The 13050-nt window shown below is 49.0% G+C and overlaps 1 pseudogene; it reads right to left on the bottom strand.

The window, feature by feature from the left end:
- The window catches only part of LOC101112139 (liprin-alpha-1-like), a 46785-nt pseudogene that overhangs the window by 17317 nt on the left and 16418 nt on the right, over nucleotides 1-13050 (bottom strand).

The following is a 13050-nucleotide window of genomic DNA, read 5'->3' as shown; positions in this document are numbered from 1 at the left end:
AAAGGGCAATCTTAGGAGCTTTACATTATAACCAGAAACTTATTTGAAAATCTATTAGCTATGCTTTCCCTCAAGTACAAAAATACAAAAAACAAACAAACAAAAACAACAACAACAACAAAAAAAAACAAACCCTTTTTCTAGCTTAATTCCATCTTAAAGGACTGTCTTGCTCAAGAGACGCGGGACCATGTGGCAGGGAGAGCACCTGACTGAGCACAGAGACCCTGGACGGGAGACTACCTGCAGCCGGGCTCCACCCTCCCTGGAATCCAGCAACCAGATGGCCCCACCAGGCAGGACAGCAGAGTGACACTGGCACTGTGAACCCTGCATGATGGCATGAACTGCCCTGATGAAACAATTGTGCTCATCACAAGGTGCTACTCAGAAGCACCACTTGCAAGAGAAAGAAACCTCTCAGCAAAGTTGTCCAGATCTTTCTGTTTGAAGGAGAAAAGGACACAGCTTCTGTCACCACCCAAAATAATTTGTAGTGATGATGCAGGTTACTGGAACCCATGACAACAAGTGAAACACAGAAAAGGTACCTAACCCCTCCCTGTGAACACCATGTGTCTGGCTCATATTTCTCAGTAACATACATACTGGGGGCTACACATTGAAGTCTTACACGCTGTTCAAGTATAATTTGCTCAGTGTGGTTTACATAAAGCACCTCTAGGTCTTCACTAAGAGATGACCTTGTATCAACCTAGAGTGGTGGGATGCAGAGGAAGATGGGAGGGAGGTTCAAAAGAGAGGGGATATATGGGTACCTATGGCTTATTCCTGTTGAGGTTTGACAGAAAAGAACAAAATTCTATAAAGCAATTATCCTTCAATTAAAAAATAAACTAATTAAAAAAAAAAAAAAGAAAAAGATGATCTCTCCTGGACTCCCACCTTTTCCATTGGGCCTGGGTGTGAGGACAGGAAAGACAATGGAGGCAACAGTGTGGGGAACAGATAATCCCCTTCAGGGTCCAGACAGGTCTCAGTTATACATTTGTGTGTGTGGTTAAGCCTGGGAAAGTTTTAGAAAACATGCATGGCAAGTATTTTTATAAAAATGAGTGTGTTGTTTTAACCAACTAACCTGTGCCTTTTTAATGGGATTCTGTAAACAATACTGATCCACTGCAGCCCCACAGGAGCTTGGTGACAACAAAGTAACTTAGTGCAAAATACAGCTGAACTCATTTAACAGCACCTGGATAAATTGTGCACCCTCTCCTGATCTCTAACAGCAACCCTCAGAAAACAGAAGGCTAGAAATTATCCACATGGAACTGAACAGGGATCAATCTCAAATTCCAGTTAAATAAGCATTTAAAGAAATCAGAAAACAACAAAGAACAGAGCATGGAAGTGACACACCTGGGTTGACTATGGACTCAATGACTATGCCTCAAAGTCAGGGACCGCGGCCACGCCCCTTCCCCCAGGCCTCCTCCTGAGGAAGGCCTCTGGGTCCCAAGCTTGGCCGGCTTCCCTCAGGGTGGGAGCCACCCCACTAGGTGCCCACATGTCCTCACTTAACAGGAGGGCAAAGCAGGCCACACAACAGACAAGCGGCACACCCAGGTCACCAACCCTATGGTGACAGAGCTGCTCTGCTGTGCCCAGCAGAAGGGCTCCTGGGCACTGAGCTGCCTGAACTGGAGCACGGCTGCCCCAGTCCTGTGGGAAGGCCCCAGGAGTGCTCGATCAGTGGGCTGGGAGTAGGAGAGGGACAAGGAAGGCCAGCCCTCAGGGCACTGGACTCCAACAACAGGGGCTCATCCAAGTGACCCGAGGGGAGAGGGGGCGAGCTCCCTCCTGCTGCTCCCTCCATCAGTGATGCTGTGATGGACACGAGAGCCTCTCCAGGAAAGTGGGCTGGATGGCACCATGGTTAAGTGTCCAGGCTCTGATCAGACCAGTCTGTACCACACTGCTGGGTGTGTGAGCTTGTGCAGAGTTCCCGACCTCTCTAAGCCTCAGTGTCCATGTCTGCTGAATGGGGGTAACAGCAGCCTGGACCTCACATGGGTGTCTGTAGGATTAGACGAAAGGGTTGGAAAGCACTCGACATGGTGCCCAGTGCACAGAGTATCCTGCACACTCCTACCCACCATCATTAAATTGGCTTCCTGCAAATCTAACATCTGTGGCTTTGATTCAGTCATTTCTTATAAGAAAACACTAAGCAGAGATTCCATGGTGGTCCAGAGGTTAAGACTTGGCACTTTCACTGTCAGGACACTGGTCTGATCCCTGGTTGGGGAACTAGGATCCCATAAGCTGTGCAGCATGTAAAGAAAAATTTAAAAATAATAAATAATACTGTGTCTATTATAAATAAACATGAAATGATTCAAAGGCAAACAAATGGCAGAAAGGCAAAGTGTTACAGTTGTCCCAATGAATGACCTATTTCCAACAGAGCCATCAGCATATTTTAAGTGGTGGGTGAGTTTCATTACTTCCACTAAAACGTCAATTATTCACCAGTACATAAGCACAGAGTGTTCATTCATGTTAAACGTTAAGGACTCTTTAATACTTCACAGAGAAAAAAGGCATGCTAAATTACTGAATACTTTACTTTTCAACGCTGCTTCCTTAAACCACTAGGCTGATTGATGCATGCACAGATGTGAAGAGAAACCAGATTTATTGTTAATTTGAAGTTAAAAATTAAAAAAAAATCATTATAGGCAAATACAGTAAAGCAAAATGATGGCAAACATATAAGTGAGATGAAGATTTAGAGAACATGTGACTGGTAACAGAACTTTTTTTTTGGGGTGGGGGGACCACAGAAGTTAAATAAGCTATTGAATATTTACTAGAGAAACACTATAAATTATTACTCAGGAAGATACAATTCTATTACAACATCATGATTTATTAAAGCACAGCATTCTGTACAACAAAGGGCCTTAACAGTTGTCTATTCTCAGCCAAACTTCTCTATATGTTAGTTTCTCTTAATAAAAACCATGTTATACTTTAAATTAGTAATTTAACTGATGAGGACGTTACCATAATACCTATTTTAACATTGAACAAATCTAACCACCTATTTGACATTAATGTGAAATCCTGACATATAATTTGATATAAAACTTCTCAAAATAAATTCATTAAAGCAGGTTCCCTGTGAAAATATGTAAGAATAAAAGCTTGCATAATAGCAGGTGCAGTCTTTACATTTTATTAACCATAGAAGATAGCTTTTAAAAGAAACATTAACTGTGCAAAAGCTGATGTGATTTACAGTCTTAAATACAAGCACCAACATAGAAATGATATTGTGTCAAAAGTCCATTAGTTCTACACTTAAGAGGATCATTTCTTTATATAAGGATAATCTCATTTATGAATTACACATGATATGTAGTTTAGGATTCATCTACATTATGCTTGTAACTGCAGGCTGCTGCTGCTGCTGCTGCTAAGTCGCTTCAGTTGTGTCTGACTCTGTGTGACCCCATAGAGAACAGCCTACCAGGTTCCTCCATCCCTGGGATTCTCCAAGCAAGAAAGAACACTGGAGTGGGTCGCCATTTCCTTCTCCAATGCATGAAAGTGAAAAGGAAAAGTGAAGTCACTCAGTCGTGTCCCGACTCTTTGTGACCCCATGGATTGCAGTCTCCCAGACTCCTCTATCCATGAGATTTTTCAGGCAAGAGTACTGGAGTGGGTTGCTTTGCCTTCTACTCTAACTGCATAGTGATACCCTAATTCAAACTTACTGCTATGAGGAAAAACATTTAATGAGATATGAAGACAAAGCACAAACTCGACTAAAGGGACACACGCTGTGGACCATAGCACTACTATGACCAGAGCAAGTGGGAGGTTGGGGGAGAGGAGATGGATGGGTAAACTACAGCCTCGGGGGCGGGGGGTAGGAGGGGAGGAGGGGAGGCTCGGGTCTGGATTGACGAAGACTAAACAGAGATCCAACCAGTCCATCCTAAAGGAGATCAGTCCTGGGATTCATTGGAAGGACTGATGCTGAAGCTGAAACTCCAATACTTTGGCTGCCTCATGCGAAGAGCTGACCCATTGGAAAAGACCCTGATGCTGGGAGGGATTGAGGGCAGGAGGAAAAGGGGACGACAGTGGATGAGATGGCTAGACGGCATCTCTGACTCGATGGACATGAATTTGAGTGAACTCCGGGAGTTGGTGATGGACAGGGAGGCCTGGGGTTCTGTGATTCATGGGGTCACAAAGAGTCAGATATGACTGAGCGACTGAACTGAACTGAACTGAACAGACAACAGGATGAGACAGGAAGTCAAAACCAATGAGGAAAGCAGACAAACCATCAGAGAACTCCAACAAGGAAAACATATACAGAACTGTTCTTTTACAAATGCTCAGAAAGAAATCAAGAAAGAAACCACAGAGAAATGGTCAAATAATTTTACATATCAGCTAATTAGCCAATGATGCAAATTATAAAAACAGTGTGTCAAAAGACCACAAAATTGACTAGTTAACATTTCACATTCATCTAAAATGATTCACAGTTAATTTAATTATATGCTGACTAACAATGCAGCTAACATGAAATGGGTAGTAACCAAAAAAAGTGATAATACAAGTCCAGTTACAAAGCAGAGTGTTGTACACATGATTTCATGGGGTTAAATAGCAATGCACTCACAAAACCTAAGCTAAACATGCAAGAAAGCTGGAACATGAGCTTTAGAGCCACACACTCTGTCACCAAAGGCCCTAGGTCGTCATCCCATTTTTAGACTCAGAAGAGTGAGGAAGCCCGACTTCTTCCTGGGGCCATGGGGTACCAGGCTTTTAACCTGGTTTCACACGCAGAGCTGGCCTGAGCATGCAGCCAGGCCCATCAGCAAGCTGACCAGTTTAGATTCTTGGTTTTGTTCCCACAGCATGCCCTGCACCCTGCAGCCAGGCATCCCCAATGGAAAATGTGCTGCATGTTTTTCACACACCATGAGAGCTGCCTATGATTACTTTCACAAAGCTGTCTGCTCCCTGAGAACAGAAACTTCCCTGCAGCTGCTATGCCCAGCACAGGCCAGGCCCAATGTTACAGAGGCAGGCTCTGGCTGAGTTCATGATGACACACAAAGCTAGCGGTCCAAATATCATGACATTTGTCTCTGTGTGATTATGGAATGATTAAAGACTAAGCAGTTTTACAAAAATTTAGACCTCTGAGTGTAGCAAATGTACCTGAGTTTCTCCTGGGTAAAAAGAGAAAAAACTAAGAGGGATGTGGCAGGGAGGAGGCAGACACATACCAGAGTCATGATGCCCAGCTTGTCTACTTCCCACACCGGGCTGTGGCGCCTCCTTTGGGGCGTGGAGCGCACACTGCTGGGTGGGCAGGAGCCAGCAAGCGAGGAGGTGGGATACAACTTGAGGGAGTTTAAGGATTTAAAATGAAGGAGGTTGCCTAAGCTCCCCCCGCCCACCCTACTCTCAGTCTCCTCGGCTCGCTGCTCCGTGTTCTCCTTCTTGCATCAACCTAAGATAGAATAAAACCCGTCACATGCCTTTGTCAGCAGAGAAATCTGTCTGGATAACATATTTGGGCTGGCATTCTGTAACACAATTAGCAAATTCCAGGAACAGCTGCTCAGCAAAACGCTTCGACTTTCCCTCTTTTGAATTTTCTCAAACTTAGAATAACTTATCATTGAGTCTTACAAACTGTCCCCTGATCATTCACGTTTGATTTGACTTATTTACTCTAACATTCTGATGGGGCAGCAACTCCTGGGTGGTGACTCTCTCCCTGTGAGGAGATGCCTCAAGTTGATAACCTTTACCTTCCCTTCCCTCTTAGGGCAGAGATGCATGTCAGTGCCTCAAGTCTTTTCCACTGGAAATCGGGAACTCTGTACAATCGAAACATTGATTCATGAACAAGCTGGAGTTTCTAAACACAAGTCTCCAGACCAGATGAAGTGCCTAGTTTATTTTGTTTTTTTTTTTCTTAAGGTTGTATATGTACAAACTCATCACTTGATGAAGTTCTCCACCGGCTTTATGTGAGTTTCTGCATTCATGTCAATGTGCCGGCATTAGCCAAGAATTCACGGTTACTGCTCTTCTCCTTTAATGTGTCATGGATGACTTTATATAGCAGTTTAAATATACAATCATGCATTTAAAATGATTTTCTAAATAAAATACAAGATTCTTGCAGGTTGTAACCTATCCAGTTTCACTTCTACTTCTATGTCCTGAAAGTTCTTCACTGGTGATAACAAGTTGATGGAGAGAATTTACCATTTACATCAAGTCAACTTGTTGCATAAGGAAAAATCACTTTTACCTAACAACTTGCTGTAAAAATAAAAACATTAATATATAACTGTTCTGTATTTCCTGTGGAGATGGAGAAAGACCATCTTTCTGAGCTTGTCTGTGCTCAAGCAAGGCCCATAAAGCAGTCTGTCTCAGCGTCAAATGTGTAGGTGGCACCACCTGCATTTGCTGGTTGTGCCATTCAGGCCCTGCCTTTCCCCCAAGCACCCCGTGCTAGGCAAACAGGAACGGGGACCTTGGCCTGGGCTGACGTGATGAGAAGAGTCTGAGCAGCAGCTCTATCTGTGCAGGGTCACCAGCCTGCTGCCACTCTGGATGTGGACTCCGGACGGGGCACAGCTATGTGGGTGTGGCATCAGGCAGGCCTTGGGGCCCACAGCCACCTGGCTGTACCCAGACCCAAGGCCCCATGCTCACCACAAGGCTGGTCTTTTGATTCTATCATGTTTTGTAAACTGTTATAACTGCCAAGGCGGTGTCTAAAGAAAATATCTTAAATATATTTATGAGTTGAGAAAAACTCAAACACATGTCCTTGGGCTACTGTCTTACAACAAGCCAATATTCACACTGTATTAAGTTAAAAAGGAAAATGCAGATTTGAGTGGGAATTTTTCCAACCCCAAAACCCCAGCTTTTCTGTTCCAAGTGGCTTTTCACCAGAACGTGGGAGTCTCCAAGGGACACACGAGGGTGAACTCTCAGTGCTGGAAGGTGCACGGGCTGCAGGGGACACTGCCTCAGCACCTCACCCACCTTAGGGCTCAGAGACGGGGAGGGACACCCCATAATGCCCCCCCCCCCAGAGTGCTGACACCACACTGTGGACCGAATGCCCTCACTGACTGAGCTTTATAATCAAGGGCAATCTTGGAACTGAAAATTCTTGAAGCAGACCTGAAGTCAGTTTTCTTACTGTGGAACACTCAGGCTTCTCTAAGGAGAAGACAGCTCCTCAGAGAAACCGAGTTTCCAGGGAGCTGGGATCAGGTGCACCCACTGGATCTCTTTGTTGATGGCGTTCAGCTGCTCCCGAGGCATCAAAGTCAGAGTCTCGGCATTGGCCTGCCTGCTGGGCGACAGTTGAGTGGCCGAGCTGAAGAGAGTGACCCTGTTGTCGCTCGTCACTCGACACGCCCTCGTCACTCTTGAATGCCTGGGCCACGTTGACCAGCACACTGGCTTGCTGCACACTCCCAGTCCTGTTCCTTCAGGGTCTGCACCTGGACACGAGAGGACCATGTCTCATCAGCAACATTTAGAGCAGCTCAAGTCTATCAGGAACTGAACACAATTTTACATGGAAGCCCTAACTGTATAAATGGGCCATGCTTATGAGACACTGCCATCTCTTACGCGAGCAGTAATGAACAAAGGGGCAGGAGGAGAATCCAGTTCCTAGATGGCCTGGTGACATTCAGGTCTTAGCGTGGATGGAAGGCAATCCTATGAGGTTGTTCACAAGGGTGGGCTGATGGAGGCAGAGACAAAAACTGAAAATTAAAAAAAAAAAATACATCCATGCCTCCATCAGCCAGGCTGAAGGAAAATAAGAGAAAATAACCCTTCAGCTCTGCAGCCACTGGGTCCCCCTCACTGGTCATCACTGGTACCAGTTCACCAAGGAGTACTGTCCTCATAGGTTCCCAGCCCTCCGTTTCCCAGGCTGGTCTGAACACCCACAGACAGGAGAGAGCAGGGGTAGTCAGGGGATGGGAAGGCCAGCCCCTCACGTCTCTCCTCTTGGGGCACAGGCCCTTGGGTTGTTTTGGGGGATGGCTCCTTGCACCGCAAGTGTGACTCTGTCATCAGAGACACACAGGAGAGTGCCCACGGGGCCCTGTGCTGCCCTCCTGCTCTCACACCTCACATCCTTCTCTCCGTAGTTCTCCCCCTGCCCCACTGTCACCCAGGTCCTGCCTTCTTTTCCCAGACATGACTTCAAAGCAACCGAGGGGCAGCCACGAGGTTCTGCCTTGCCGGTTCCCTCTCCCCTGTGGCCAATGCCCTCACCCCTTGTCTTTGTCACGATCCCTCCCCAGAGCTGGCCTACCCCCTTCGTTGGCTTAAGAACCACCCGCCATCATTCCTGCTCTGCTCCAGCGAACCAGCTGCCTATGGGTTCACTCCCATCAGCCTGGTCAGCATGTCCTCTCCCTTCTCTCGCCTTCAAATTGCACAAGGGGAACCAGCAGATTCCTCCTCCAGGGCTCCCTGTAGCGCCTACTGTGGGTCTCTGAAAGTTCCCTGGGAGCGGCCTATACTGCCCCCCTCCCCACCCAGTGCCCAGCCCTCTGCAAGCAGGCGGTGTGCCCTCCCTCACAAGGCAGCTCCCTGGGGGCTCAAAGATCCCATGTTACCAAGCCCCCTCCTCTCCTTGCCCTCCCCTAGGACCCCTCAGTATGTCTCTCCCTGGGCTCCAGGCCCCGCCCTCCCTGGGGTTATTGCTCAGTCCCTTGTGCCCCTTCTCAACTTTGGAATGTGGGGTGCCCCACGGCTCTACCCTTGCACCCCATCTGTCTCCACCGGCACCTGCCTGGTGACTTTACCATGCTCATGCCTTTAAATGCCATCTATATGCCCATGACCCCAGGTCCACCCTGAGCTGAGTGAATCCTCTCCTGGATGCAGACTGGAATACTCAGCTGCTCTCCTGACAAGTCCCCTGGACACACCATGGGCTTGTCCACCTCAACAGGGATCTTAGCTCCCCACCCCGGCAGCCTTCCTCACCTCAGGAAATAGGCTCTGGCCTTGAGATGCTCACGCCTGAGCCTGAGGTCCTCCCTAATGCAGGCCGCTCTCTCCCTTGTCCCCGCTTATTGACACTACCCTTTTTCTATCTCCAAGTGGCTACTTCTCTTCCTGCCTTTGGGTCTCTGGTTCAAGGTCACCCTCCTGGAGTCACCTCGCTGGCCACCTTGTTCACACACGATCGTCCCCTCCTCCTCGGACAACTTGGGCACTCTGGTCTCCTTTCCCTGCTCATCACTGTCCGACAGGTTGTGTGGGTTCAAAAATGGCTCCACAAATTCTTGCATCCTCCTCCCTTCAAGAGGCAGAGGGGGCAACTCCTGCTCAGCCCCTGAGTGAGGCAGGACTTCTCAGCTCACTCTCACAAACAGAAGTGAAGGTGTTCATCTTCCAAGACTGGGGCGTGCAAGGCCCCGGGGTACACCCCATGCTCTCGCTCTCAGAGGGAGTTCCAAGGAAAGCCAGGCCGTGAAAAGGTCCACACGGCAGGGACCTGGGCCTGTCCCCAGCAACCAGGTGAGTCTGAAAGCCTGCCATCCAGCCCTGGGGGGCCGTCTCATGTCTGCATCCTCAGGAGGCCCTGAACCAGGCCCACCTGCTACAATGCACAGGAACTGTGGACTGTGAGCTGTTCACTGGGAAGTCACTAAGCTTTGCAGTGATTTGTTATGTAGTAGTGGATAAAGAACACACAGTTTTTAATTCAATGCTGGAGTCATACTTCTGACGATGTCTAGCACAGACTAGCTACTCACTGAATATGGAAGCTCAAAACACAGACATGTATGAAAAAATACATGCCATGAATGAGGTGAAAATATAAAGGCACTTAAACTTCCAATGAGAATTCTTCTCACTAAAAGATGATGGATATATGTATCCACTTACTTGTAGGATGATTTCAAAACTGTGCTTATTTATACCGTGCTTGGCCTCACAGTAGGCCACAAGTTATCAAAACTGGTTCTTTTAAGAAAAAAAAGCATGCTGCAAAGTAAACTCTTAGCCAGAAAAGGGAAAATATAAAGCGATCTATCAATGCTTTGCTCCAAACCCATCTCAGGACCACAGTGTGAGGGGGCAGGTGCCTCACGAGGTGCCCACCAGGGATGGGAAGGGGCCAGGGGTCCTTGTCTTAGATGGCTCATCACACAGTGCTGCCAGCTGGCCTTTCTGGGGGCACTGCAGCAGCGCAGTGCTGTTGGAGGAGTCTGCCAGCCAGTCTGCCACAGGGAACCTGAAGTCCGGGGTGCTGCCCAAGTAGGGTCAGCTGAAACACAAGGGAAAGAAGAGCACTGTGAGAAAGAAAGAAGCTTACTCTGTCAGTCAAGCCACAGCCTGTCAATTTGGAAGATCGGCAATTTCACAGCAAAAGGGTCCCCAGGAGGGCACTGCCCTCCTGGTTCCAATAGTAACAGGCTTCCGCTGTCCCACAAACACTCAAGGCTCAGCCCCACCAGCTGGAAAAGTCCCGTGTGTGGGGAAGGCAGTGCTGAAGCGAGGGTGTGGCGCTGACTAGGACAGGATCAGCTGTCTGGGGTTGGGACGTCTGGAGCCCACCCTCAGGTCCAGGGCGGGGCCTGCACCTGCTCTGCTTTCTCCTTGGCACCCCTCCTCCCCTCTCGCTGCACCTGTTCTGACCTCCCTTTCCCATGTGAAGTCTGTGGATCACAGTCACCTGTCTACCTGGAACACTGTCTGCACCACTCTCAGTGCTTCTAACGGCACCTCAGACAGCCTGCAGCAGAAAGGCCTCGGACCCACAGCTCGGAGCTGAGCCACATTGGTGTCTCCCATCAAAAGCAGAGATGAGCGTGTCACCAGATTCTGGGCTGAACAAGGCTCAGGACAGATGCTCAGGCCCTGATCACTAAGGCCTGGGCCTGCCTGTGCCAGGAATTCACTCAGCAGGGGCCTGCTGAGAGGCAGGACAACCCCTCCTTGACTGTGAGCCACTGCACTGCAGGACTGCCTGGGCTCTGCTCAGTCTTGTCTCTGGGAAGAGGGTGGCGCCTTCACATGCAGGAGTCCCTAAACCAGGGAGACAGAGCCCTCCTCCAAGGACAGGACACCCCATACATCTACAGAGTGGCCAGGGCCAACCACCAGCTCAGCCTGTTCAGGTTCACACTCTGCTCTGCTCAATGGTTTTGCGAGGAAAACTGTACTGCACAGGAGATGGAAGTCTGGAATCTCCCCGAACCACACCTGTATCCCTCTCATCTCCCCTCCCTCCTGACAGAACCATTCCTTTCTCTGCTCCACTTCTACCCAAGGGCCTGGGGCCAGAGCACACTCGGCAATTGGGTGGGAGGTATGACACGGTCCCGCCATGGGCTGCAGACCCTCGCAGATCCTCTGAGGGCCACAGAGGCCTCTGGGTTGGGTTGTCCCCCAACTATTACCTCCCAGTCCCCTGGCAGAGTGCAGCCTCCATCTCTCTCCCCCTTCTCACTCGAGGTGCTTTCCTCCAGGAGAAGGTCTCAGAGACAAGGTGATCAATTGCACTGGGAGGTCCTGCCAAATACGCCAAACCTGCCCTGCCTGTGAGCCAGGTTTTCAGTACACACTCTCTCCCTCCTGAGACAGCATAGTGGCCCCCACCCAGCCCACACTGCCTGTAAGCCCCACTCCAAGGACCCCCTGTGCTGCTAAGTTACTGCCATGACCCCTCAAGAGCTGCCTCCTGGAGACATCCCTCCCTTGCACCAGCCACTGTGGCCCACTCTCTTCAGAGCACAGCGGCCCCTCCTGCCCCGTGGCGGCTTCCTCTTCTCCTTTCTCACTCTCACTGACACACAGGGGACTGGTGACCAGGTTCCAGTATTCTCCATCTGAACCCCCTAACCATGCCAGGCCTTCGGGTCCCAGCACCAGCAGCACCCCCATCCTTACCCAATTCCCCCAAGAGCAGTAGGCCATGTCCACCTCCTCTTACTCCACTGTCTACACAGTCCTCCTCACACTCACCTCATCTATCCTGGGAGCAGGGGTTCTCCACCTCTGACAGCACCAGCCCCTCACCCTGGAGGAGCTCTGCCAGCAAGTCCGGCCATGTCCCTTATCCGTTCTGCAGGGCATGTGCTCCCCTTGAACTCCACCCACCATGGATTCAGACACAGGGCCATTTTCTGACTCTGCCTTTGTCTTGAATGATATCCCCTTAATTCAGAAGATGGCTGGGCAGGGGCCCTGGACCACAAGGATCCCCTAAGCACACAAACACATAAATATGCATATGGGCTCCAAATTGCCTCCTAACTCAGGATTCAAGCAGCAGTCGATTTCCTACACATAAATGAATGTCACCAGTTAAGCACTTTAATAACTTTTGCTTAAGTTTATCTCTCACTTGTGACCATATTCCATCAAGAAACCACAGAAACATTTAAATACTTAATAAGAATTACTGCCCCTATAAAACAAGTAATGAAAATTCAGGATGCTCAGTAATCTGCTGGCCTCATTCACCAGGCGATTCCTCCCACTGCAGTCAACGGCAAGTCATGTCTCAGTCTCCATTCACATAAAAAAGACTACACGTCATTAACCTTCTGCACCTCTTAAGAAACATCAGTGTCACAGTTTGTCAGGCCCCTCAAATGAATACACCCAATATCAACTGGTTGGCCCCCCACTTCCAAACCTCTGCCTGTGGTTGTGAATTTTGTCCATACTGTGACCACCACTTTTCCTGGTACCAAGTTCAACCCTAAGGATCAATGCTTGTCTCTTCCCTCTCGCTGGCCACAGGCTACAGGGTCCTTGAGGTCCAACAATGAGAGACACCCAGTCATACTGTCCACACACCAGACAGGCCCTTGTCACACTTGACAGTGCTGAGGGGAGCTGCCCGGGGGAGCAGCCTACCCATGGTGGAGGGGAGCCCCTCACAGCCTTGTCTGGTCCAGTTCGGCTCTCAGGGTTTGTAAGTTTAGAATCAGCTGGTCCTACGAAACAGCAAATGACACAGCCTGCACC

The sequence above is a fragment of the Ovis aries genome, chromosome 6 (genome assembly GCF_016772045.2).
Source record: "Ovis aries strain OAR_USU_Benz2616 breed Rambouillet chromosome 6, ARS-UI_Ramb_v3.0, whole genome shotgun sequence".
Lineage (NCBI taxonomy): Eukaryota > Metazoa > Chordata > Mammalia > Artiodactyla > Bovidae > Ovis > Ovis aries.
The sequence above is the reverse complement of the archived record's forward strand: the minus strand, read 5'-3'. Positions and strand labels throughout refer to the sequence as shown.